The following is a 26,702-nucleotide window of genomic DNA, read 5'->3' as shown; positions in this document are numbered from 1 at the left end:
CAGCAAACCAAGAGTAAGCGATGCATTAAACTTCTCTGCCAGTTCTTTGTAAATGTACTCCAGATATCATTTGCTTGACTTACTTTTGCATACATTAAAAAATATGTGTATTTCAGAGCTAACAGAGCTAGCTACTCACGAAGCTCACAACGAATTAGATCATGCTAAATGTAGCTAATGCTTTTTGGTCATTCAGTCAAATTTGAAATAACATTTTGTAATTTAAGGTTGGCTGTGCTCTTATTGTGAAATGTCATTTAAAACCTTCCCACTTTACATCATTATTAAAGAGCATTTTGCCAAACTAGCACAAAAATGTCAAGTCATCTGTACAAACCAATGGAAAAATACATAAAATCCATAAAAAATCCTTAAGATGTATACATGACTGCTAAATATATTCGAAAGAAAAGCTGCTGAACTGCATTCATCGCACCGGCATAAAATGAAGAATACACACCCTGTAATGCCAGTGTGTGTGTGAAGCAAAGGAATATTTTAAATCCAAACTGCACCAGAAAAAAATATACATCCGAGGCAGAATCAGACACAGATGAGGATGTTTGTGCATCTCAAATCTCATGCCCCGGCAAACGTGGTGAGGGCTGAAGTTATGCTTCACAGCTTCATAACACAATTACAATCTGCCGATGGGTGTAGAGGACCACATGACTGAACTTCTACGCACATCTTTTGTAATCCGTATGATTTTATGTATATGTCTATAATAAATTTAAATGGGGAAAGTCCATATAATTTATAGACATTCCAATGAAGTTGCCCTGCATGTACCCTTGTTTAGAGCTCACTAAAATCCAATTATAGCAGCAAGCTGGTCAGTTCAGTTAGCTTCAAGTTACTGGGTGTAAATCCTGACTGTATTGAGGAGAACTGGACACTGGACATGTTGCCCACTCACTCGATGAATGGAATGAATTAAAATTGTCTGGCATAGGAATAAGCCAGAAAAGCTTTCTAGCTTCTGGGTCTGCTTCGGCGTTGTGCGGCCCGCTGCACATGCGAATAAATGTTCCTCCGCTTGGCCCATAGACATTTGGATGACCTCACGCAAATAAAACTCACTTTTATAAGCAGCGGGGAAGCATTACAAACCTCTGCGGATTAAAAATTCATAAACGAATGAATAAAAACTGACCTTGTTTGCAGTTTGGATGTGTCCTGTAAACTGTTTTACAGTGATGGGAAAAATGCTTTTGGGACCATTGAGGATTCCACTGCAAGTGGCCACTAGGAAAAAATAGCAGTGAAGCTGAGTGGCAGCACTGTATCCTGCTCTCTTAATTGATCCACAGCGTAAATCCTTAGCAACGAGAATTCTCTATGTAAGGACTAGCTAATGTGTGTGATGCAACCTTTTTAATTTACTCATGCATAATTCCTCACGTATTAAACCTTTATGTTACAACTAGGCTAAGTTTAAACTGATGACAGGCAGGTAGAGCCAGTTTTCAAGCAGACTGATGCTACCTAAACTACTGGATGGATGGATACACATGCGAGAAGAAAGACACATGAAAAAGAAAGGGGGATAAAATGCACATTGAAACGCACAAAGCAGGTTTAGCCAAATGCTGTGTGTGAATAAAGCAACTAAATCCAAACTAAATCTTCCTCTGTTTTGAGGCTTCTGGTTACACAGTGAGAGAAAAGCAGTGGAACAGCATGATGCAAAAAGATGAAGCCAACGAACAAGAAAGGCTAGCCCTGTTTTTTTTTTCGTTTTCCCATGCAGCAAAAGGGAATTTTAGGTCAAGTAGGAAAGCAGCGATGGAGTGCGCTTGTACCATCCTCCAGAGAATTTCAAATGGGAAACCATTCGACTTGACAAGGACATTAAAATCCAATATATTCACATTATGAGGCCTGCGCGTTTCTGAGGTTATTTTGGACATCTCCTCCCCATACAGTTCACACACACATACATACATACACACACACACACACACACACACACACACACACACACACACACACACACACACACACACACACACACACACACACACACACACATATTTACACACAGATCTCTTTGTGAACTGAAGACAGCTCTTCTGGAGTGTCATTGGCAATATTATTTGGAATTTGTCACTTTGGGGACTTGACTGCGATCCCAGTGACAGTATAAGCCCAATCACTCTTTCTGACTGCTTGGCACATGTCGATATCCATAAATGCACATTGATTTAAAAGCTGAGAATGGATGTGACTACACACCCTCCAACTCCTGAAGCATACAGACGCTACATGCAAATGCATCGTGCCTGCTGAAGCACAGACACAAAGTGATCGACGGTCATTGTTTGCCACTGGTTTAAGACAATGAATGACATCAGGGTGCAAGTTGGAGTCTGCACACTAATGGGAGGGTAGCTTTGACATTTGACCAGTCGGAGTATTACTCCTACAATTACAGCTTGACATTTCTGCATCAGACTCATATTTAGGCCTCTTTCACTGGACGTAGGAGAGTGTGTATGAGTGTGTGAAAAGTGTACAATTAATCCTCTTATTTACTGACACTGCAAACATTTACAGCTGTAATTTCCACCACCGTCTTTGATAGTGAGTGGGCTTTGGGGCTGTCAGTGTATCTGCGTGGACTCAGGCTCCAAATTCCCACAACGGCCACAAACACGACTCAGTCCAGACTTAACGAGTTTATTGCTTTATCACCTTGCTCCCATTTAAATAGAGGATGGGATTCGATTTTTTTCAAAGGCTGTTTTCTCTTTTCTTTCCCAGCGGTTGAGTGGAGAGAATGTTAAAACGTCGTGAGGGATCACATAACGGCAGTTTGAATCAAAGGCAGCCTGAGCAGCATTGATATTCCTTCACTTTACCAGGCTATAAGGAAGACGCCGCTCTGTGAAAGTGTGTGTGCATGTGTGTGTCTATGTTGCTGCTGCTTCTTCTACATTGCCCAACTTCAAAAGCAGCGTCTCCACTTTAATCTTCTCTTCTCCTGCACTGCGGACCCAAAGAAAGACAGAAGAGAGAGGCCTGGGCTCGTGCTGCCACTCCCATCCCTCCCAGAGATGCCTCTTTTTCTCTGTCTGCTCTTCTCCCTCAGTTTTTTTTCCCTTTATAACATTCTGATGATGTACACATGCACTTAACGTCTCTCTCCCTCTCTCTCTCGCCCGTACACACACACACACATTCACATGCTTGCTGTGTAAATACACCGCTATCGCTACACATGCTGCTTGGCCTTGTAGTGACTTACAGTAATAGCCTCATCGCTCTTTCTATTGCTCCCACTCACGCAGTCACACCGCATTGCAAAGCACTGGCGCAGTGAGGTGAATGTATCAGGCATATTAAGTCATACTAGGAAAGCGCTGAGCAGCGGGGTGGGCGATAGCTGGCGCCGGCATCTCGCGATTTCCACCACTGCAGCGTCAAAAATTGAAAAGCCAATTCCAATTGGACCCCAGTAATTAGAACTGACCTGAATGGCTGCACTGAATATGGAATGAGAAAGAGAGAGAGAAGGGCAGAGTGGAAACAAGGGCAAATGACCTACACCTCGAAAGGTGTTGTTTCAGTGGGTGGGTGTAAACGAACCCTATGGACCCGAACTATCACCATATTGACTGTATGATGATGTTTGACAGTCATGTTGGTTACATGTGCAGGATTTCCCAGTACTTTAGATTATCAACTACACCTTTGGTTTTCCTGCTGTGACAAGCAACAATGTAAAAAAAAAGCTCTTACTGTTCTTGCTGCTCTGCTTTGCTCTGCTCTTACTGCTGTTCATGTAGCGTAACGCTCACCTCCACCCCATCCTCCAGAGTCAACCTTCCTCAGGGGGAAGTTAATATCATCACTCTCCACTCTGTTTCTCAGCACAGCACAAAAGGAGCACACATGAGATTAGTATCAATGTTCTTATCTCACTTTTGGAGAAGAGAAAACAGTATAATCTAAGATTCTCCCCAAAAATGTGGAACTCTTCCTTTAAACTGCATCAAATTAAAGTTTAATTTCAGCTCAGATAATATGACCTGCTTTTCATGCAAATGAACCCATTCTGCATATTTCCCTTCAAAACAAACATCAGCGTGTCAGATTGCTTAACTTCTATTGAACTTATGGCACCAGCTTTGATGAAAACCTTCCAACAGCTTGTTTTCAGAGAGAAGACTCAATTGTTTGTTTGTCTTTCAAAAGAAATCATATTTCAGACAGCGACACGGAAAAAAAATGTCCTCCTGGTCTGACATCAAACCCCCCCCCCAATTCTGCTCTCTCCATCCTCCTTTTACCATTTCACATCCAGTCTGCCTCACCCTTAAATCAGCCCCCCTCTCATTTCACCTCACCCTCACCCTTAACATCCTCTTCCTTCCTTGATTCATCCTGCACCTTCACCCAGCCTCTTTCTACCGACCCCATCCCTCATCCCCTGAGCTCTCCATCACTACTGACCCTTACATCTCCCTCTCTTAAACTCCCCGTTGGTTTCACCTTGACCCTCACCTTGCCCATCTACGTCCAAACCCGCCAAGACTGATGGAGTGAAGCAGCGACCCTGATACCAGAAGCTGAAAATGAGAAGAGGGAGGAAAAGAAAAGAGCAGAGGGGCTTGAACGGGGTGAGCCGAGAAAAGGGAAGTAAGAAAATGTCTGGAATGAGTGACGGCGGAAATCACAGAAGTTCGAGGGGTTGCGACGTATAGATACTAGTGATGGGATTTATTTTCACACACAGGCTTGCAGCATCACAAACATACACACTAGTTCACAACAGCTGTGGAAGAACATGTTCACACTGGGATGACCACGGTGCAGCACAGTGAATTTTAACAAACACATGCAGCATTAATTCCTGGCTGCTTTCACTCAAATCTAACACAGAGCACAATAAAGACTGTTTAACCTCTGCACACTCAACAATTTCAAGATTGCTCGTTTAACCGCCTTTTGAAAAGGAACTGAATGATTAAAGGGTCATGGTTTCCCAAAATACTGATTTTTCTGTGCGCAAAACATATCAGAGGTAACAAGAAAAGCAGTCAGAGAGCGCAGTACTCAACCAAGACTGTTCAGTTGTTCATCCATCATTTCTGATGGCTGAAATCTTGAAAAAATTTGTGGCACAAATGACGACAACATAAAATGTGGCCATTTAATATAGATGCACCCACAAACAAAATGACCTTGCGCTGAGCACAGGTGTGTGTTATGCATGTGTATGTTAGGTACAGATACCAAATTGCATGATTTAAATCTGTAGAGGGTGGCGGGAATTGATGGTACTTGGAAACACCCCCACTATTTAATCAGCTGTTCCTTGTATCATTTCCAACAGATAAGTCCCATTAAGTTGATTTGTAGTAGGATCGCAATCATGTGATCATCAGCAGGCAGCTGACGTAGTGTTCACTTGTCGTCATAGTTACAGTGACGCCATGCCGCTATCTCACAATGATACAGAAATCATTAACAAATCCGTGGATCCAGACTATAAGTTGCATCACTGCCAAAATTTAATCACTTGGTCCTTGTGTCATTTCTGATCTTCCCTGAAAATTTCATCCAAATCCGTTAGTCCATTTTTGAGTAATGTTGCTAACAGACAGACAAACAGACAGACAAATGTCCGCCGATTGTCACATAACTCCGTCGTTCCTTGGTGGAGTAATAAAGTGTTTTCAGCACGTAACAGGGATCACAATCATTGTTGCAGCATCCACATACTGTGCAAATTGGACCAAAAGGCTCTCTTCAGTTCAGGATAGGTTTTCACACATAGTCCACTTATTCAAACAACAACTTCTATTATGGATTTAATAATGAGCTGTCATGTAGTGCATAAAATGTCAAAATACAGTGAAAACTTGAACAAATTCCCAAACTCCAAACTGGCACAAAAGTTATTTAATATGCAATCACTGAAATGACACTTGAGAATGTTTTTTTTTGTCTTGATAAATGACTTAAAAGATTAACTGTCAAGATTCTTGATGAATTTTACGAAAATGCGCTAATTGTTTTGGCAGCAGTCTTCCAGCAGGCCATTAAGTCACTGTATCTCACTGTACAACACTGAACCAACATCCCTGCAAAGGTCAGTGTGAGGGAGCAGGATGTCAAACCTCCTTCAGCACAGCCAATCAGCTGAGCCGCCAACGATGAGGCGAGTAGCTTGACAGGAGTGGAGGGGGAATACATGCATCCATGCATTTACAGGCATGGGGTTAATGTATGTGCACATATACATGCAATGACTGCTGTTCTCTATGGTAACGGCACACTGAGATGCACAGACACACGCACACATGGATGGGGGAAGGTATTCCATTAATGGGTGCTGTAGGTATCACAACTCTTACTGTGTTCAGCCTCTAATGGCCACAGTCCTGCAGACCTACAGTCATCCAGGAAAGCGACTGACTGTCACACTATTAGGAGTGTGTGTTTGTGTGTATTTGTGTATGCATCTTGCTAGTGTCCCCCCCGCATCATCTGTATAGTATTAAACCTGCAGTAGAGAACTTCTACCGCACAATACACAACCTGCACTGTACTGGCTACTAGTGCAATAAATAGTATTGCTGCTGCTAATTCTTCTTATCTCTGTCGAAACAAAGAAATATGTTCATCTTCAATTTTCATCACTTCTCCCTGCATTCATATTCAGTGTGTTTCCTCATTAGCTGTAGCCTTCACATCCCAGACAGAGGTCAGAGTCCCCGCAGTATCATGTCGAGCGGCTGGACCTTTGCTCCCCTGTATGCAGTCAGGTCACTGCTGTGTGACAGCTGTGGGCCTCTACTGCTCTCTTCCTGGCACTGGCTGCTGCCTCTGGCCCTCCTCCAGAAGAGCCACATTTAACCCAAACTGGCCCTGACTAGAAATGAGAATTGCTCAATTAATGACATAAAGCAGAGTTGAAATTTTTACTTTGGGAAATGTATAAATGACAAAATTGGGGTTTTATCTGGGGTCTGCACAAAGATGTGTTTTACTGCAACAGTTAAATTGCTCTTTCAATGTGAAAAATCACAATTTTAGATTCTCTGAGCCAGAAACTCAAATAAACAGGCTGAAATTAGTATTAAGCCTAATGAAAAAAGAAAATCTGTCACAGAGTGAGTCACACTAGGCAAGCTGTTATTGTAATGTGATGTCAGCTAATGCCATATTGCTTTCCAGCTTAAGATGACAACATGAAGCTACATTTGCAAATATTACAGTGTCTCAACTAATGGTCACATAATCAGTAGTTAAAGCTGCAGATTGGTTGAGCCAATTTTAACTGTTGTACAACAAGACTAAATACTTGGTCTGGCTGACCACATTCAACTAATTCAAAATTTCCAAACAAGTTTGTCAACTGTGTTGAGTCAAAAGAGACACACTGCAAGGGAACAGGGTAAACAGATATCACCATAAAACTTCTGAAGTGGATTGCGTACATTAGGCAATTATTTTTTTGTTCTACAAGATTTCTAAAATTGTCTGTTTGAATACACAAAGGAGATGTTATCTCATTAAACATGCACTAATTTGCATAAATGAAACAGAGATATAGTAGTAATAGTAGTTTGTGGAAAAATAATAGTGTATTTTGGATGTTTTCTTCCCACTAGTCTGAGAGAAGACATGTTATGAAAGCTAAATATCTCAAAATCTCTCAAAAAATTGACCAGTACTTTTGCCTATAGAGTCTCACCCTTCAAATGTGGGCATCTGCAATTTCCAGGCTTTCAAAATGCAAAAAAATCACCACATCACCACTTACACTTTGACAAAATTGCAGCTTGGAGCTGCTACAAAGTATAAGCTGCACATAAATTTGAATGTGTTTCTGGTGTCATGCACGACAGGTACATGTAACATTGCAATGAACCCCGCTACAATTCATGCACAACCTCCCCCCAGAGGAGGCTCTGCATTGTTGGAGGTGTAAAAAGTGGAGCTTTTAGGGCCCTCATTTGTCAGCTTCTGGCGAGAACACCGCTGACAGCAGACACACTCGCGCACACTGTATCACACCTCTGATGGATGGCAAAATATATGACAGGATTTTTGCTTCATCTACCTTACAGATTACACATGGACTCAAAGGTAGACCCCCACAGAGACCAAGAGAGGCAGAGGAAGAGGGCAAAAAGTAGAGAGAGAGAGAGAAAAGGCATGAGATACTGTGCATATGAGTGTGCAAAAGACACCTAGAAGGCAGAGGAAGACCGCTGAGACTTCTCAAAACTCTCATTTAGTCTGTCTCTTTGTCTTCCTCTCTTATTCTCTGTTCCCTCTCCTCTGTCGCAAAGCACCAATCTCTCCATCACATCCCAGTGTGACTCAGCACCCCACTGATCAAACACTGTCTAGTCCTTCCTTTCCTCCATTTCCATTTCACCCTCCTTTCCCTTCTTTTTCCTCTCTGACAGACAGTTGGAGGCAGCCACACAAAAACAGCTCCCGAAAATGCCCCCCTGAGGGACCAAACCCTGTATTCTTGAAAAGTAAGAAGCGCCCTCCAGGAGAAGGCTTTACAGAAAAAGTAGCGAATAACAAGCCAGAAAGAAAATAACAAGATGAGTTCACAAAAACAACTCTCTCTGTCTTCTTTTTCTCTTCTTTCCTCATGTGCACAGCATTGCTGGCAGCCAGAATACCAGGAGACAAAGGGGCATACTTTACTTTTTTTTTTCCTGCTCCACGCATTCCTTCCTGTACATGACCCCTCTTCTTTTTCTTTTTTTATTCTGCTAGACTGTCCCCAAAACCCCGAGAAGCCTGAGAAGCCCAAAAAGTCTGTTTGTTCCCAGCTGACAGCCAGGATAATAAATCCCCCTAAAGTCAAGTTACTTTCATTCCCTTAACTGACAAGAGGCTTTACAAATCATGACGGGATATTCTGATAGCCCAATCCCTGATGAGATGAGAAGTAATGATCATGACAGAATGAATATCACTGATAGTCATCAGTGCAGCGACTTGTGAGAAATAGACACAGCTGAAAAATCATCCCTATGACTGCATTTCATATGGGTATGACATGAGCTCAAATAACAGTGTCATTTAACAGGCAGGGAATAGGTAAGTGTTCCCAGTGCTTGGTATGGAATAAAAACCTGCCACAGTGGCTGTACTCTGTGGAGCCTCTTCTATTTTGTGGGCTATGGATTTACAGATAAACCTGATTTATGGATGTTTATCCACAATACACTTAGGAAATACTACTCCTGCGAAGTGTAAGTCCCACTGATTCAAGACTTGACTGAGTTTTGGCTTTAGAAAGACGGTGTGTGTGGTCCCCCTCCAGAAACACTGCCAGTACTCCAAACCAGCATCATAGCATTCACCTGCAGCATTTCAGGACTCAGCTCAAGCACAAAAATGATCTGAATAAGTAATTCCTAATTTGATACACTAACAGTAATTAAGGTGCACTTGTACTGATCATATAAAATATAGTTTCCTCACCAGTGTTAATACAAAATTCAGTGTTTCTGATATCAGTTATACTCTTTCAGTGTCAACAGGGTAATTGCAATGCAATCCATGACCTCATGCCACCTTACAGAGAACCAACAATTATATGGGTGTAATTTACTCCATGGGTCACAGAGGGCATGGAGACCATCCCAGCTGATACAAGGCAAGAGGCGAGGTTCACCTTAGATAGATCATCAGTCCATCATGAGCTGAGCGTTATGGCTCACAGTCACACCTACAGCCAATTTAAATGAAGGGTAGAGGCTCTTCACTGTCAAGGTTTAGATAATAACTACTTGGTTAAGGTCGGTAGACAAAACAGCTAAAAGAAGCAAATGGTGACCACCTGCAAAAAATGGAACATGAACAGTGTCCTTTCATCCATCCATTAGCTATACCTGCTTTATCCTGCAGAGAGTAGCAGGAGTTTGGATCCTATCCAGCTGAAATTAGGTGAGAGGCAGGTTACACCCAAAACACATCAGCAGTCCATCACAGGGCTAACACAAAGAGACAGACAACCATTCATGCTCACATTCACACTTACAGCCAATTTAGAATCACCAGTTAATCTCAGCATGTCTTTGAACTGTGAAAGGAAACAAGAACAACTGGACAAAACCCATGTAGGTACAGAGAGAACATGCAAACTCCACACAGAGAGGTCCTGTCCAACCAAATGGTTCAAACGGGTGACAATGAGGTAGCATGATGTATGCTGATTTTAAATGCTGAATCCTTTAAATGTAAAAAAAAAAAAAAAAAAAAAAGAACACTGGTGTTAAAATTCCCTGAGTTACTGCACTACTGGAGCTGATATCAGGAGAGTGATATACTGTAGTTACAAAATCTACATCATGCATTGCCTCTCAAATGGACACGTAAGAATTTCTTGACATTACTAGGAAACTATAACTCATCCATTTGTCATATGGCTTCCAGAGCAATTTCAAACCACTGCTGAAAAACAAAACAATTATCGCTCATTGTCAACACTGACAAATAACTGCTCGGTTAAGGTTGGGAAGAAAATGGCAAAAGGGAGCCAAAGCTGACTGCTTGCAATGAATGGAAAATGAACAGTAGTCTCTGGTGTCAATGTCCAACTTTATGTTGAAGCATCAAACCAACTTGACCTCTCCTCTCGGTACACTTTGTAGCTTTGCAACATTGTCCAGCTGCTTCCCTCTTTGCTGCTGATGGACAAGAGTCACAATCCCCTCTACTGCTAAACATCCTTGTCTCCAGAATGTAGAGAAAGCTTTGCCATTATTGGCCTTTTGTTAAAACAACTGACATTCTTCATGAGAGGACAGTCCCCTCCGATTGACTATGAGCATCAACTATCAAGAACAAAGCTGGCTAACTGGAGGAAAAAGATAAAGATAACAGCTACTGGGTCCCTTCCTCTCTCTTGATATCAATATTGCAAGCTTGTGAGCTGGCGTATGCATGTCACCATCAGTGATGCCTGGCAACAATGCCTTCAGGATCTCCTGCATTATTCAGAAAGCCCAACAAGCACTAGGGCTCTGCCATTATCTATTTAAATCTGAGCACAGGCATGTCCCACTGAAAGCATGTACTCACACCGCCACCTGCCCCCGCTTACAAGAGACAGAGAGGGATGTAGAGAGGAGACAGGGGACTGCACTGTGTAAAAGAGGAAGGAAAACATGCAGAAGGGAAGGTGATGGGGAGGCAGAAACATTACTGTTGGGGAGGGGTGGTGGTGATACAGAGGCAGAGGTAGAGGTCATGAGGAGATGAGGACAGAGGACAAGGAGGAATTAAGCATGACAGGAAGTATAGCAGGGAGGTTAGGCAAATGTAGCGAAATAAAAATAGGAGACAAAGTCCAGAAAATGAAGGCAGGCAAGGAGCGATGGAGGCAGATATTAAAAGGGCATTAGGGAAATAGGCTGAAGATGAGATGGGGGGAAGAGTGGAAGGAATGAGATGACAAGAGAAGAGAAAAAAGGAGGAGAGAGGAAGGAAGGAGGGTGCATCAAAGGGGGGGATGTGAAGTGAGAAATGAAAGCCCAAAGAAATGAGGAGAATGAGGCAGAAGGCAGGAAAGAGGTCAGAAAAGAAGGAGATGAAGGAAGGGGTGAGTGTAAGAACTGAAGCTGAAGAAAAAGAGGAAAGATGCACATTTAAAAAAAGGTGCACCTTGAGTAGAGAACAGGAAGTAAATGAAATGAATAGCCCCCACATGATGTAGCGTTTAAAGACTATTCCTCTGTATCGTTTCATATCTCTCCCACCACGCCCCCTTCAGTCATCCATTCATCAAATGACAGCCACCCCTTCATCCTGAGTCATCAATGCACTTGCTCATCCACTCCATTAGCCTGTCATCCCAGCCTCCTTTATTCATGCCCCCCACCCACACCCTGTTTCTCCATCCTGGGATCACGTTCAGGTGAAGCACATTGCTTTTGTGGTGCAGGCAGGATGAAGAAGCCATGCCGAGGCCATAAAAACACCCAGTTTAACAAGTCACTTAATCTGGCATCAAGTCTTCTAATGTCATTTCCATTTACTTGCCACTGGGAGAGATAATTTCACATCCAATCAATCAACTTGTTTCAAGGATTTTCCATGAATCAAGCGACATGCTCTTGAGTGTGTGATCACCAATACTAGTTTGCCTTTGCTTTTTTTTTGCCAAAAGCAAAAGCACAACAGTAAAACTGAAAGGACCTGATTAAAAAGTATGTTTAAATGTACTAATGTAAGCTGCACATTTAAGCATATTAGCTTACTACAGTCTTAGATGTAGTGCCGCTAGAGCACATCAGAAGGACAAACTGCCACTTTTTCTACAAATGTGAAATAGAATATCTCCCCATAATCCAGTGGAAATCCGGTGGAATGCTCAAAATTGTGTTGACAAATTTGTATTGATTGATTCGCGGCATCAAGTCAGAGTAACATGTATGAAAATCTTCCACCTTAAAAGTTCCCCGTAGCTGCCGTTGGCTTTCTTTTTTCTACCAAGCTAACATTGGCTATTAGAGATGAACAGGGAGTACAACATTCGTTCATTTATCACTCACTTGTCTGACGGTCTATTGTGATACATCTACAAAGAAACATTACAGAGCCAGCCTTGGACAGCTTGTGCTGCTTCCACAATGGCTGCAGGATATGAGTGCTTTCTCACCTTCATTTTCGTAGCGAAACCTATTAGATGAGCTTGACCTCTGTTTGCACTGCAACTTTTCCTCGGAATGGATGTTTCGAATGCGACTCAGCACAAGTAAGTAATATAGAGGGATTCAAAACAAACAGCTTGTGTTCATTTTCCCATGTTGCATAATGCCACACCAAATACAACCTGCTACATCCATGTGTTGTTTAAAGCTACTTAGCTGCAGATGTTTCTGTGTGTGGTTATTACAGCTGACTGATGTATGGAAACTTGTCACTGTGGATACATAACCTCTAAAACGAGCCACGACTATAATCCTTGTGCTTCTGTGCTCAAACAAATCGCACTAAAGCCCTGGATGCTAAGTTACTACTATAACTGAGCATCATTGTTGAAGTCCAGGATTTTATTACTAAATAATTGCATTATTACTCGGCCAAGGAGCGTGGCAGAGTAATGACAACTGGCGTATGTTTGTCCTTCTGTCTGTCTGTCTGTTCGCAACATTACTCAAAAACGGAATAACGGATTTGGATGAAATTTTCAGGGAAGGTCAGACATGACATAAGGACCACCTGATTAGATTTTGGCAGTGATGCGACTTATAGTCTGAATCCACAAATTTGTTAATAATTTCTGCATGATTGTGAGATAGCGGCACAGCGTCACTGTAACTGGCAAGTGAACACTATGTCAGCTGCCTGTTGATGATCTCATGATTGCGATTCTACTACAAATCCACCGCTGCGGACTTATCGAGACTTATACGTCTGAAATTATACGACTGAACAACCTTGGCGGAGTACTGTGCTCTCTGAGTGGTTTTCTAATTAAAAAATGTATCTTTTTCAAGGAGAGAACATTGACTTAATGGGATCCAGTCATGAATTTTCCTTATGTTTTCTCGACCAACTATGTGATGTTGTCATTGCTGTTTGGCAGTTTGTTAGTGTCGCAGCAGTATTACGCAAAAACTACCACACTTTAAACATGTGCGCAGGAAGAACCCAATAAATGTTAGTGCAGATCTTTTTTGGGCTGCAAAATCACATATCATAGAAGAGTGGACTGTTGTGCTTGGAGGACGTCTGTGCTCAACACATGCCTTTTTCGAATTTATATTATTGTAGCTAACTAGCTCTTATCTGCAAGAACAGTGCAGACCTTTTTTTGTATGTGTTCTAAGGGGAGTCATCGAGACGTTTCAATACTGTTGGTGGTGCACATGTGCACCAGTCACATTCATGAAACACATGCATGCAGTAACTGTCAGTCAAGAGACTGCGTCACACTGCAGCATTAACAGCATTTATATGTCTTTTTGTAACCATTAGCACATCATACTCTGTGTCAGACAGTAGCAAGGATGATCTAACCATCATGTGGAAGATCATCAGTGGTGACGAGAGGTGGGTTTGGGGCTACCGCTAAGACACAACAGTTTTTACAGTGGAGGAATGCACAGTTTGCAAAACTGGACTATCAGTTCAGGAGTACACAAGGAGATTGCTGGTTGTTAGCTTCAATTTTCATGTGTTTGTGCGCTTGAAATTAGTTTTCCAGGGTCAAAAAGCAGAGCTCCACTGTAACGTCCTAAAGCGTCTGAGGAAGAACATTCGGTGCAAAGACCTAGACTGTGGCGCAATGGCATCCGAGTGGCACCATGCACAGTGAATCCAGTCCCAGTGCAACAATTACACAAGGCTATTTTGGCCACAACAACTCAATCATCCCTCCCCACCCCACACGGCAGCCAAATTTAAATCAGGTCAGCTTTTAATTTTTGATTTTTGTTTTTTTATGGGCATTTTTTTGATATCCCTTTATTAATGGATCATTAACTGGACGGTGATGCTGATCTTTCATCTGAGAAATATAGTTTTACCTCTAGGTTTTTAGCATGTTTCATGCATGTATAGCTATCATGGGCATCTTTGATAGCAAATCAGCTGTCAATATTAAAATCTGAAAAAAGAAGTTGTAAGCTGAGGTATACAAAAACAGCTAGCCAGAGCTAGAAAGGGCTTCCAGCAGCTACAGTTGCCATGTCAAGTAATAAAATCAGCTGTTGTCAAGTAGAAATGTGAAGTCTTCACCAGTAACCTTCAACAATAATTCATGTGCAACATTGATCATTTTAACTCAGAAATTACATTTACATGACCTCTTGGGGATACACTTTGGTTTATTATAGTAACACTGGCTTTTGCACTCATCAAGAGTGGAAACTCAGTAAGGATATGTAATTTCTGTCTTTGTGAATGACAGTCATTTTATAATATTTTCTAAGAAACAAAGGGTCCTATCAATGAAGGGAAATAATACGTTTTTCACAACAGGGTGCCAGCCTCCTCTATTATTTCTCCTGTGCGCAACTGTCATGGGAAACACTGTTCAGGATGTGTGTAGTTCCCTTGACAATTCCTATAGAACATACAATTGCAGTGCAAACACACATCTTCTGGGCAGTGTTTCTCAAGCACATAACACAGCAGGGTGCATTCTGTTGTGGTTTTCTCATTGTTCAATGGCATACACACAGATGGATTCATATTTTTCTTAGTATATGACTTGTTGAACTCCTGTGGAATGAAAGGCTGTGAGTCACGGTCATCAATCATGAAAGTCATCAATTCATCAATTATGAAAGAGGGCAGGATTGAAAACACACTCATCCACACACGCAAACACAATCCTCTATCAATATATGAATGAACATATGCTAATATGTTTCCTTTCCAGAAGCCACTCGAGCCACGGTCCTCAAATCGGCTTCTCTCATACTTCTCTGTGTTCCTCTCTGACTCTCTCTGATTTTAGCGTGAAATGCTCAGTGATCATTCTGCCGCAGTTCTCTATGCAGCCCATAATCACTGCAGTGCTCGCTCACTTATTCTGTCAGTCAGCGAGGAATGGAGAGGGCCAGCTGACATCCAATACCCCCCGACCACCATCACCATCCACCTCCCCCCTGCCATCTCACAAACACACTTATCAACAAACATTCAAGTAAACGTTCACACAGCTCGGCCGAAGGCAAACAGACAACTCTGGCATGCAAAGACACACACACACACATGCAGAAAGGCCACTTCGCCTGGCTAAGGATGGGCAATGGACTTGGGCTTGGGGCTTGCTAGGGTGGAAAGGGGAACAATTTCATGCCCAAGTGCATCAGAGAAGAGTACACTGGGAACACGAGCAAACATTTTTTCCACCCAGATAGGTTACAGCAATTACCCTCGCCTCTTTAACCTTGCCGCTCGCCTGCAAGCTCTGTTTCAGGTCCCATCCACGAGACGATTCTGATGCTGCGTTTGAATCGTGAGTGTTCGGGGCGGCTGGGTGGGTACGTTTCTCTCTATTACATCATTTTAGTGGTCTCGAGATTTAATGTGCATTCCTACTGTATGATTAATGGTGAGTTTGGGTTGACCCGTTATCCCGCAATAACAACATCGGGTGTGATTAAATACTCATCATTCGTCGGGAAAAAATGTGTCAAAAGAAGGTGCTAACACTCCAGCAAGGGTAGCTCCACTGTGGCAACAGTTGCATATACGGGGGTGTACTTACAATCAAAACAGAAGCCTGAAGCATATGAAAGAGTATCCGTGTGTGTGTGTGCGTGTGTGTGTGTGTATAAGGCTTCTTGCCCCACAAAACCTGGATTAACAATACATGTCCTCGCTATTTTATTAGTGTTTGTCCTATCGCCAACACTCCATGCCTGCCAACAAAGAGAGGAGAAGAGAAAGCCCTTTTGACACAGGAGTAAAGATTAGCATTAAAATGACTACAAACACACTCAGAAAATGTCAGAGTGGTATTAAGCCCAACTGGAACTGCCTTAACCTCCATATAAAGCCTATAGGAAGATTATATTGACCATACTAACTTAATTATATTGCTTAATCACTGTGTATGTACTTTGCACAATTGCCTCTAAAAGGCAGTTTTCCTGTTAAGGACATGCTTTTAATTTCAAGGCAATAAAGCTTAGCAAAATTCAAATTAGGAAGAGTATCTTTCATCATTATTCTATACAGTATATTCATGCTTTCCCTTTGTCATTTCCAATGCAATCAGCTGACTGGGAGCAGAGCAATTAGTTTAATCAATGCGTTAGTTTTTTGTGTGTTGTTTATTGGAGGGTAATATATCACAGGCAAAGAAAAATAAACCTCTGTGTAGTCAGTGTGTTATTTTCTTGGATGTGCTGTATGGAAACAGTATGTGATCTCACAACTACATTGTTATATATTTACTGGAATTTACATGAGCCTTGTATTGTGTTGGCATCTAAATTAGATGGATGAGGACCCTGTTTTGATGCAAACTGTAAAATTATAAGCTTTAGATGTTGACAGGGGAGACAAACATTAATTCTGAAGGGCCAAATTTGGTCCATGAACCACTATGTGCTAACCAATGACATAGTGTAAGAGGAGTTATTTTAGATGTCACTGGTTCCCAAAGTTATAGGAGGCAAACAGCTGGACTAGGGCTGCATGATTATGGCCAAAATGGTAATCAGGATTGCTTTGATCATTTCAAATTAGCATTTTGTTTGATTTTAGGGACAATTTAGCCAATATTTTCAATTGCATTTTTCACATTTAAATGAAAAAATCATTGCATTCGCTTTCATGTGATGCTACATCCCTACTAAAGTCTAATCTTTGCATCAAAAAAGAATTAAATAAGGTTCTTACCTTGTATTTCAAGCATGTCCTAGAGAAAAATATAAATGAAACTGTGCCCACTCATAGGACAGAACAATGAATCAACCTTAAATCAAAATTGCACTGTCAAACAATGCAAGTAGCAAAACAGAATGCACATTAGAATATACACTAAGCAGAGCATTTCACCCAGGGTTAATGGTTTTACACATTCATGTCATCCACCTTGTGTGACAGTCACGGTTTTAATGCTATTTCAAATGGTACTGCTCCATTAGGTTTTAAATCTCTTACGCAGTGATTACTAAACTAAGGACTGACGTTAAAAATGGTCAATCTGTTTTTGGTATCACAAATCAAATTGCAACTGCAATATCTGTCTAAAAAAAAAAATCACAATTAGACATTTTCCCCAAATCATTCAGCCCAACAATTTCACCACGTTCTGTAAACATCTTACATGTACTGTAGTTTCGGGTAAACAAGTGCTTGACTGCTGTACACAGAGAAGATTCTAGTCTCCACTCAGCTACTGCAGTGGATACAATTCAGACAGTTGTGTGACCATAAACTACTTTGAAAAGAGAGAAATATGGTGTTCTTGTGTAAGATTTACCAGAGCTAAAACCAAGTGATTTCATCTACACAAGCTGTTATCTATGAGCGAAGCAGATCTTAAACATTAATATTACAATTTATCATGATCATTTAATTGTGGGAAACCAAAATCGTGACTATGATTAGTATTCAATTAGCTGTGCAGACCTGGTATAATGAAAGAGAAGTAATTTGTGATACAGAGTTGCAGCACTTCTAAAGCCTGGATGGGTCTAAAGCTCTCGCAGTTGAATCATCAGTTTAAAACATCACAATACACCACCTTCATTAAAAAGTATTGGGCTCATTGATTTAAAGTTTACTCCCGGAGGTGGAAGAAGCATTAGTGTTGTCCACAAACACCAACCTACAATTCTGATTATCTTTCCAAAAGGAAATCTTTGATTAAAAAATATCACATCAATAAATATGAAACTGTATATTTGAATGTGGAATTGAGAATACTTAGTTCCTTCCACTTCGCAAATGTACTAAACATTTTTGGGTCAACCAGTCAAACACAACTGTACCTCTATGAGCCCATCATCTTATTTCTGAATTTAAAATCTGACCCCTTGCCTTCAGTTCCTTTTTCTGTCTGATTGACAAGCCCCAGCTGTCCAATGGGTACATCCAATAAGCTAATCAGATTACATCCACTCAGAGCTTCATCTTACCTCAATATTGTTCATTTATTCACCAGCAACAGTCTTGATGTCATCAAGCTGTGTTATTATATGGCTTACAGCATGGCTATTCCCATTAAGGAACATGATTTCACAACAGAAACAGGTACATTTAGTATTCCACTTCCAAACAGTTGGTGCAATCACAGCAGATAGATGAAAAAAAAAAAAATAAGAAAATCAAAGCAGCAGGGGTCAATGTGACTGAAAATCCTATATTTCTCAAAATGTAACCAAAAGCATATTTTTGTTGAACCCTACCTGTGTGATAAATGGTAGTAATATCTCTGAGAAATGCCCCAGGCCTGATCCTTAGATCGAGCAGTGAGATAAGCTCAATTCTTCATTTAGAAATTCATTGCTACATGGACATGTGAAACAAGTTGTAAAAACATCAATCTCATATGATACTAGGCTACAAAAATCATTGTAGTTTATCCTAATATGATTTCATACTTATGCGCTGGCTGGAGGTCATTAAGCCTTAGAGAAAGCTCTGTCATGGTGCCATCTTATTAGCTGAACTCCCATAATGCCCTCTGCTTGCAGAAGTGTCCACCACCTCTTGCCACTACAGTATTAAACAGTTAGAGTCTCAATCAGGTTCTACAGCTAATCTACAACGCTTGAAATGTATAATATCTGAAAAAATATAATATTGCGTATTGGCTGATACTAAATATTAAATGACATGGATCGGATGTGCAGCAAAAAAACTTAACCAGGATATCCCTTATGTCTTTTCAGCTCCATGCAATTTGTTTTTAACACTGCCTTTTTCATTATAATTTTTCATCTCCAAGCCAGATGGATGATGATGATATCGGGTTTTATTTGCAGACTTTGAAGCTCCGGACAACATTATGCTGCCCTTTTCACAGGCTAAGTAGTTCTCATTATGATGACTAAACTGGCCTTCATGCGGCAAACTGGTGGTGTGCCCTTTACTTTCTCACACACCGTATCAAATACATCAGGTTGCATCTCATAATTGATTTGGAACAAAGAAGGTGAAAGTGAAGTGAAAAAAGTTTGCGTTAGTGCAGCACGCTATGGTAATTTGTGTAATTTCATATAATCGCCATGACTCATTCCACTTATATCACCTGGATATAAGTAGCTATAAGCAGCGCACCTGCTGTATTTTGCGTCTGTTAAAATGCAGCCATCACTGCATATGCCTCAGGATTAATGTTCGTCTAGCAGATTTGTCATCTGCTTCAAAGTTTTAGCCGATACTGAATCAGTTTTCTGCTCTGTGTTAGAAAAATCGTGAGCGTACCTGGTTATTTCAGCTTCAGTAATGTCTGCAGTATCTAATCATCTCATCTGTGCCCGTCTGTGTTTCATAACGACAGTAATCTCCCTCGTTCCTTCTGTTTGGCTCTGCGGGAAAGATACAGCTGCAGGACAGGCAACGTTTTAAATGACTAATGTTACAGCCACTGATTAACTCAAAGGTAAATGTTATACTGTTAATTACCACAGGGATATTAGTGAGCAAGTCCAATTAGACCATGAATCAGTCATGGTGGCCTCTTCAGAACCTCAGCTGAATGTTACACCACAAGAAAAATAAGCATCCTGATTATTCAAATCAAGAACTATGCCAGCGCCTCTTATCACTCCGCTCCACATCTGACTTTACCTCACATCTGTCACCGTTATTGTACTCTGATTTGTTTTAATTCCGGTTAACATTTGGGGTTTTATGATATGGCTTCAAACTAACTACTCGTGTATTTATAAAAATTGACTGGCTGATAAAACACACAGACGACCGACCACAGTGTGTTTATGTAGTGCATGCACAGGCAGCAATCTGCCATTTGTGTCTGAGTGAGCTCAATAAAAGTCCCAGCTCTAGAGCTGAAGGCTCTTCATTGATATGCAATATGGAATATGGTCTCAGTGCAAGTTTTAATAGTTAGGGCTAAAGAGGAAAGAGAAGTAGAGAGATGACCAGTACTATGATGCTGGGAGGTGAGGATGCTGCCTTTGCACATATATGTGAATGTAATTATATATGTAGCTGTTGTTTCCCCAAATTTTTCCTCATCTGCAGCATCCACTCATGCAGATTTTAAATGAATGCACTATAATTTCCTTTGAAAATCACCATCTGCTCTGCCCTGAGTTTTCATGCAGCAGTCAACCTTAGAGGGAACTGTAACAATATAAAAACACTCAAAGCCCTTCAGCTTGTAATGCAAACCAGAATTGCCTCCCCTCTACTGAAGGATGTCAGCACTGAGCTTTGATATTTTGTAGAGATGATAACAGAGATGTAAAAGGATACTCTTTTTGCTCCAGTGTATACTGGGAGAATGAGGTAATGAAAGGTTTGACTCCAAAGCAGCTATTAAAGGCAAGCAAATCGGATATATGTCAGTGCTTTAACCGTTCCTTTTCTCAGTAATGCTGAGTGTGTTACATTAAACAAGAATTACTTTGTATCAAATCCAAATTAAGGTTTGCCTTTTCTGGAATTATTTAACAGCTGATCTTGGTGCTTATTTTCTGCCACCAATGTGGTTTATACATTAAGTTTTTAATTCAAGATTTTGGCTACTTTGCCTTGACATTCATGCTCCCTACAGGATGAATCTTACAGACTTTCGTGATCCCTTGACTTTTTGATTGAGCACCATCAGCACTCTGAAATATTTGAATGTTGCTGAAAAATTCTTGGATCGTTTGCTTTGAAATTTGATGCAGACATTCATGGTTTCCAGATGATGAATAGTAACACCAATGATGACTGGCTGATTTTCCTTCTAGTGCCACCAACAAGTCAAAATTTTCACTTAATCTTTGAATTTTTGTATGTCTTAAATGGACTGGGACAAAATTTTGTACAGCCAATTATGGTCCCCACAGGATAAAACCAACTGTCTTTAGTGATTCACTGACTTTTCCACAAGTCAGTGGATCACTGTCAACCAGCAAGTTGACAGTTTTGACCTTCGCTAAGAAACTGTTGGATGGATTACTATGAAATTTGATGCAGAATTTGATCATTGAGGTGATCCCCAACTTCTTGGCTAGTTCCACTGTGCAATATGGATATTCCCAACAGCCTCAGTTGGGTTTTGTGTTGGTAATTAGCAATGATTAGCTATCCTGTTAAATCAGGAAAGTGCATGCAATATAGGTCTCATTAGCATGTTGAGCTGTAATGATTAATGATTTAATGGATTAATTGTCATCAACTGCTTCCCTGCTCTATGATAATAAACTGAATATCTTTGGATAGTGGAGAAAATGAAACATTTGAGGAAGTTGTCCAGAGCTCTGAGAAACACTAACTGACATTCTTCACCATTTTCTGACAATGTATAGGCCAAACAATCAATCAATTAATCAAGAAAACAACTGACACATGAATCAACAACAAAAATAACTGTTAGATGCTGTTGTTAGATGGAGCCTTATTAGCATGTTAGCATTGCCACTGCAATAATGTTGGCATGCTGACATTAGAATTGAGCTTAAATCACAGCCTTGTGGTACTACTAGGCTTTAGACTCCTTACCTTGTCATTAAGGCTTGTACAAGCACTGACATTTCAGTGTTGATCATCGCCTGCTCAGGTGTTTGACACTGAGTACTCTGTCAGACGTTGCATCCCTTTGTGCAAAGAAATTGTTTGTTTCTGAAGCCATACAGGATAATTAACTGAAACCTCTCAGTGTCTGTGTTGCGTTTTCCCTTCCCCAGATCATTTATTGCTCAGAGAACGCACTGTACAGGAACCCTAAACAGACGCCAAGATGAACACTTAATCCTCATGTGCCCATCAAGATGGAGCATCATTACTGAGCCTCTTATGTGATGGTGAAAATGGGATTTGTGCAATGCATGTTGGTGCACCAAAATGAGCACCAGCAAAATCAGCCCATAGACACAGCAAGAAATGTCCATTGCACATAGTCTATTCTTTTTTTGTGACACAGGAAAAGAAAATCAATTTCAAGCCTGAACAAGACCATCATTTTAATGGCATCTTGCTGTCTTAATGCGCTGCCTTTTTTTGGAGAATGAAGCAAGCAATTTGATTAGAGCATGATGTGCAGTTGTTTGATTAGCTATTAGGAGTTTTTTTTGACACCCACCACACTCAAACGTTTTAATTAAAAATGGAAATTTGATTTAAATATTGTATTTCTTCAGCATTTGTGATATATTTTGTTCCTGTATAATGTGACAGTATTCATTAACAAAGTGGAACTACTCCACTGCAACAACACTGAGGGTTTTTCCTGCGGAATCATTCACTGTCCTGTCAAACTGACCCTTTTTCCATTTAAGGGACAAAATGAACACTATGTCCTGCTGTGTAACAGAACCTGCTGCTTCATCACACCAATTTTACATCTGACAGAATCCAGACAGAAAAGTGGAATTGATTGAGGGTGTCTCCACTGGAAACCAGCTCCTTTGGTTAACTGGATGTGCAAGTACGGACGAGGTCAAATACAAATATGATCTTGTAGGCTGGGACCCTCTTTGAAGGGAAATTCCATTTGATATTCAGGGTCTGCGAGGAACATTTATAGTCGTCATGAAGGTTAGAGTCCTTGGCCCACTGTAGCTTTAATAATTTATCACCCTGACACTAAAACCACAGTATCTGCTCAATCAATCAATGCTCCATTTTGTTATCCAATGAAATTTGGTTTGATGTAATCAGGTTTTGGAGTGATGGTGTGTTGGATGCAGGAACATTTAGTTAATGTACACTGCACAGTATTTGAGGCACCGAGGTTACCACCCCCACCTACACACAAATGCACCAGACCACACTCATACACAACCACTAAGCAAACTGCAGCCTGGATCCAGCAGGATAATCAGAGGGGGAAAACTACTCAGGTGCATCCAGTCAACTTCAAATGCATTCTAACCATCTAAATTCACATCACACCAAAGCAAGGCGCATCAAACGCCTGATTTATGCCTGATCTTCCCATCGAATCCTACTAACGACATGCCATATAGCAAGGGAACGTCAAAACAGAGGCTTGTGTTGCAGCAGCACTGATGTGAGATAAGCTACTAGAGTAAAAGGGGCGGTAACTGAGACAATTAATGTGGAACTAGATGTGAAAACTGAGAATTGTGACCATCCTTTAAATCAGAGCCAAATGCACGTTAGAACGACAGTAAAAGCTCGCCTCCTTTAATAATACAAGTGTGCATTAGGAAGAATAATAAAGCATCCTAAACGACCCCACCTCGCCATCAACAGCTCCCCTGAGGGACTCCTGGACCGGGTGGTCCTGAGGAATCATCCCCTCTCTTTCGGCAAGCGCAGAGCTCGTTGTACGCGGCTCTCGCTTGATTAATTAAACCGCTGTGCTCCTCTGCTTTGCAGTGTAAACGCAATACTTCTGCAGCCAGCGCGAATTCCTTTCCGGGACACACACACACACACACGCACACTCTCTTTCTTTCTCTTACACATAGGTTTTACCACACACACTACATACGAGCAAGGCGCGCTTTTACGGTCAGCGAACATTTACGCACGGATGAAACTCGGCGATCGCCAACATCTCCATATGTGTTTCGCGGTTCCAGGCGACGACAATTCGGTGCTCTTGTGTGTCTCTGTGTGTGTGTGAGTGTGAGGAGGGGGTCGTCCTGCAAATGGCGCAACTTCTCGCTTTTTTTCCCTGTCAAGTTGACACAGCTGGGAGCCCCGCTGACTGCAAACCAACCAGCGGCTGATGTTTAAAGGGAAAACTAACATCCAGTCTCTCCCCAGCAGGATGGAAAGACACGAGGCACATCACAGCCTACTTGTGCTGCGTGCGCGGACAGTGTGCGCTCAGAGAACATCTTGAACAAGAGCACCTGAACATTCTGCTTTTTACTCCATCCAACAGCTTTAGGAGAGTCCTTACCTTAAAGTCGGGCTTTCTGTGCGGCGTTTTCACTATTCGTAGCCTTATGGAGACACGCGTCGATTCCACAGCTCCCCGATCACTGTGTGGAGGAGAACGGAGGATGGAGAAGCAGCAGGGAAACCAGCGGTGCCTCGTCCTCCCTCTCTCTCCCCACTGAAATATTACCGGCAACTGATTGGTCCACGGGATCCTCGGCGACCCCTCTTCTCCGCTTGCTCTAGGAGGGGCCAAATAAAAACCGCTGTAACCGACAAGGCCAAGACACTGCAAATGAATCAATCTTTCGAGCTATTCTGCCTCACGTCTTTTTCTTTACTGAAGACGAGTGATCCATCTTTCTGGTCTATACTCAGGCCGATTCTGTGCCAAATGTTTCCAGTACGCGGCTGCGTTTTGGGGACTGTGCGTTTAGAATGCTTATCTTTGTCTTTACAGCCTATTTTCCAACTAAATGCGACAAACTGCAAGACATGGATGATTTAAAAAAGTTCTACTTGTTCCACACATTTAGGAAGGCACAAGAGGACACAGGGCCCTGCTGCAGGGGCTCAGGATGATACTCCTATTATATTTCTTTGATTCTGTGTTGTAGTGTGATGTTTAAAGAGTCAAATTAATCACATAAAGTTAAATCTGGCCCCTCCGCTCACAGCGATACCACTGAAGGAAAGCTCAGGCTTAGTCCATGACACAGAACTCACTTTCTGGTGATTTTAGCAGCATCAAGGTCCATTCTGGATTCACCACCACATCAAGCACTCAACTTAGACAGTAGCAACTGTAAATGGGTCAGAGCAGTGAGAGAGAGAGAGACAAAGAGGGGGGAGAGGGAGAGAGAGCAAAACAGTGGAAATAAAGACTCGTTTTCAATATAGGCCCAAGGGCCATTTTATGATTGCATGAGTGTTTTGTTGTACTATTGCAAATTTATCGGCCTAGATTTATCTTGCTCATTTTGTGGTCTCCCAAACAGGCAGCTTTCAGCAAACATCAGTCAGCTTCAACAGCACATGTTCAGTCAGATCTTGTCCCTATACACAGGCTTGTTGAGTCAGCTAAACTGCTGGAAATGCATAATCTCAACATGCATGTATCTGTATGTGGGAGGCGGAGAGAAAACAGAGGGGGGCTGACTTAAGAGGTGCACATGTAGAGACCGCCCAAACCCCCCCACCCACCCTTCCAGTTGTTTATTTATTTAGTCCATTTCTAATGGAGAGTTCCATTTTCTCTGGGCCTTTGGTGTTAATTTCCTATCATGCCGCATAAATGAATTCACTGAGACAGAGGCTCTTCAGAAGTCATTTCTGCAGAATTTGCCTATATGATTCTCTTATGTCAGTAGGGAAGGCTTTTTGCTACTTATACCATCATGAATATGTTTTGAGAGAAGAACAAAACCAGACGGGGCATGAAAAACAAAAGTACTGAGTAGAGCACAGTGGTACAACACGATATACAACAAAAATATGAAAACAGCATGCAAGTGGGCTGACTGATAGGAAAGACAACAATCTAGTCTCTGTTGTTCTGTGTCATGACCAGTACACAGACACTCCGTCGACTACAAAAGCCCACCTTAAAATGTAGCTTTATTCAAATGACTTGATGTTACAGATGACAAGAGAAAGACGACAACAGGCTGTTGGATGCTGTTTGTCAGTTTAGGCCATGGACAGACACTCAAATGTCCACAACTCCACCATTTGTTATCTAAGAAATCATTTCAGACAGAATGGTCTGACAGACGATCTGCCATATGATGGTCTGGATGTCTAACAACATGACCCTGTCCCCCAGAATGTCTGCCAATTCACCAAAACCCTTCAGGCAGAGTGGGACATCTTCCCACAAGTAGCATGGACAACTTCATGCACTGATCGCAGATGTGTGACACTACAAGATACAAGACTCCACTCTAGATCTGCTCATTATCCTTTCTCATATTCATACTTGGTTGTGTTGCAATGCCCATTCTGTTGTAGAGATGCTGTGTGTTGGAACAACAGACACTTATTCTCCTATGTGGAAAATAAGTATGGAATTGAAGAAAATGCAGCATTTATATAGTTGTTTATATAAGGGTTAAATTGAAACTATTGTACTGGTGGTTTTACTTGCAATTGTGTGAAGGTGTGTTGTGTGGGTGTGTGCAATTCTATTCAATCTGGAGGTAAGTATGTAT

General features: G+C 41.5%; 1 protein-coding gene across 2 annotated transcripts in view; it reads right to left on the bottom strand.

Annotated features, from left to right (window-relative positions):
- The window catches only part of dlgap3 (discs, large (Drosophila) homolog-associated protein 3), a 147,539-nt gene extending 122,838 nt beyond the window's left edge, over positions 1-24,701 (bottom strand). Inside the window, exon 1 of one of the 2 annotated variants that reach the window (XM_055017627.1) lies at positions 24,515-24,701. The gene's annotated coding sequence lies outside the window, so the exon portion shown is untranslated. The remainder of the gene's footprint in view (positions 1-24,514) is intronic. The other variant, XM_055017628.1, reaches the window with a different exon arrangement.
- Positions 24,702-26,702: the final 2,001 nt, after the last annotated feature.

Source organism: Amphiprion ocellaris, chromosome 15, assembly GCF_022539595.1.
Source record: "Amphiprion ocellaris isolate individual 3 ecotype Okinawa chromosome 15, ASM2253959v1, whole genome shotgun sequence".
NCBI lineage: Eukaryota > Metazoa > Chordata > Actinopteri > Pomacentridae > Amphiprion > Amphiprion ocellaris.
This window is presented reverse-complemented; position numbering and strand designations above follow the sequence as displayed.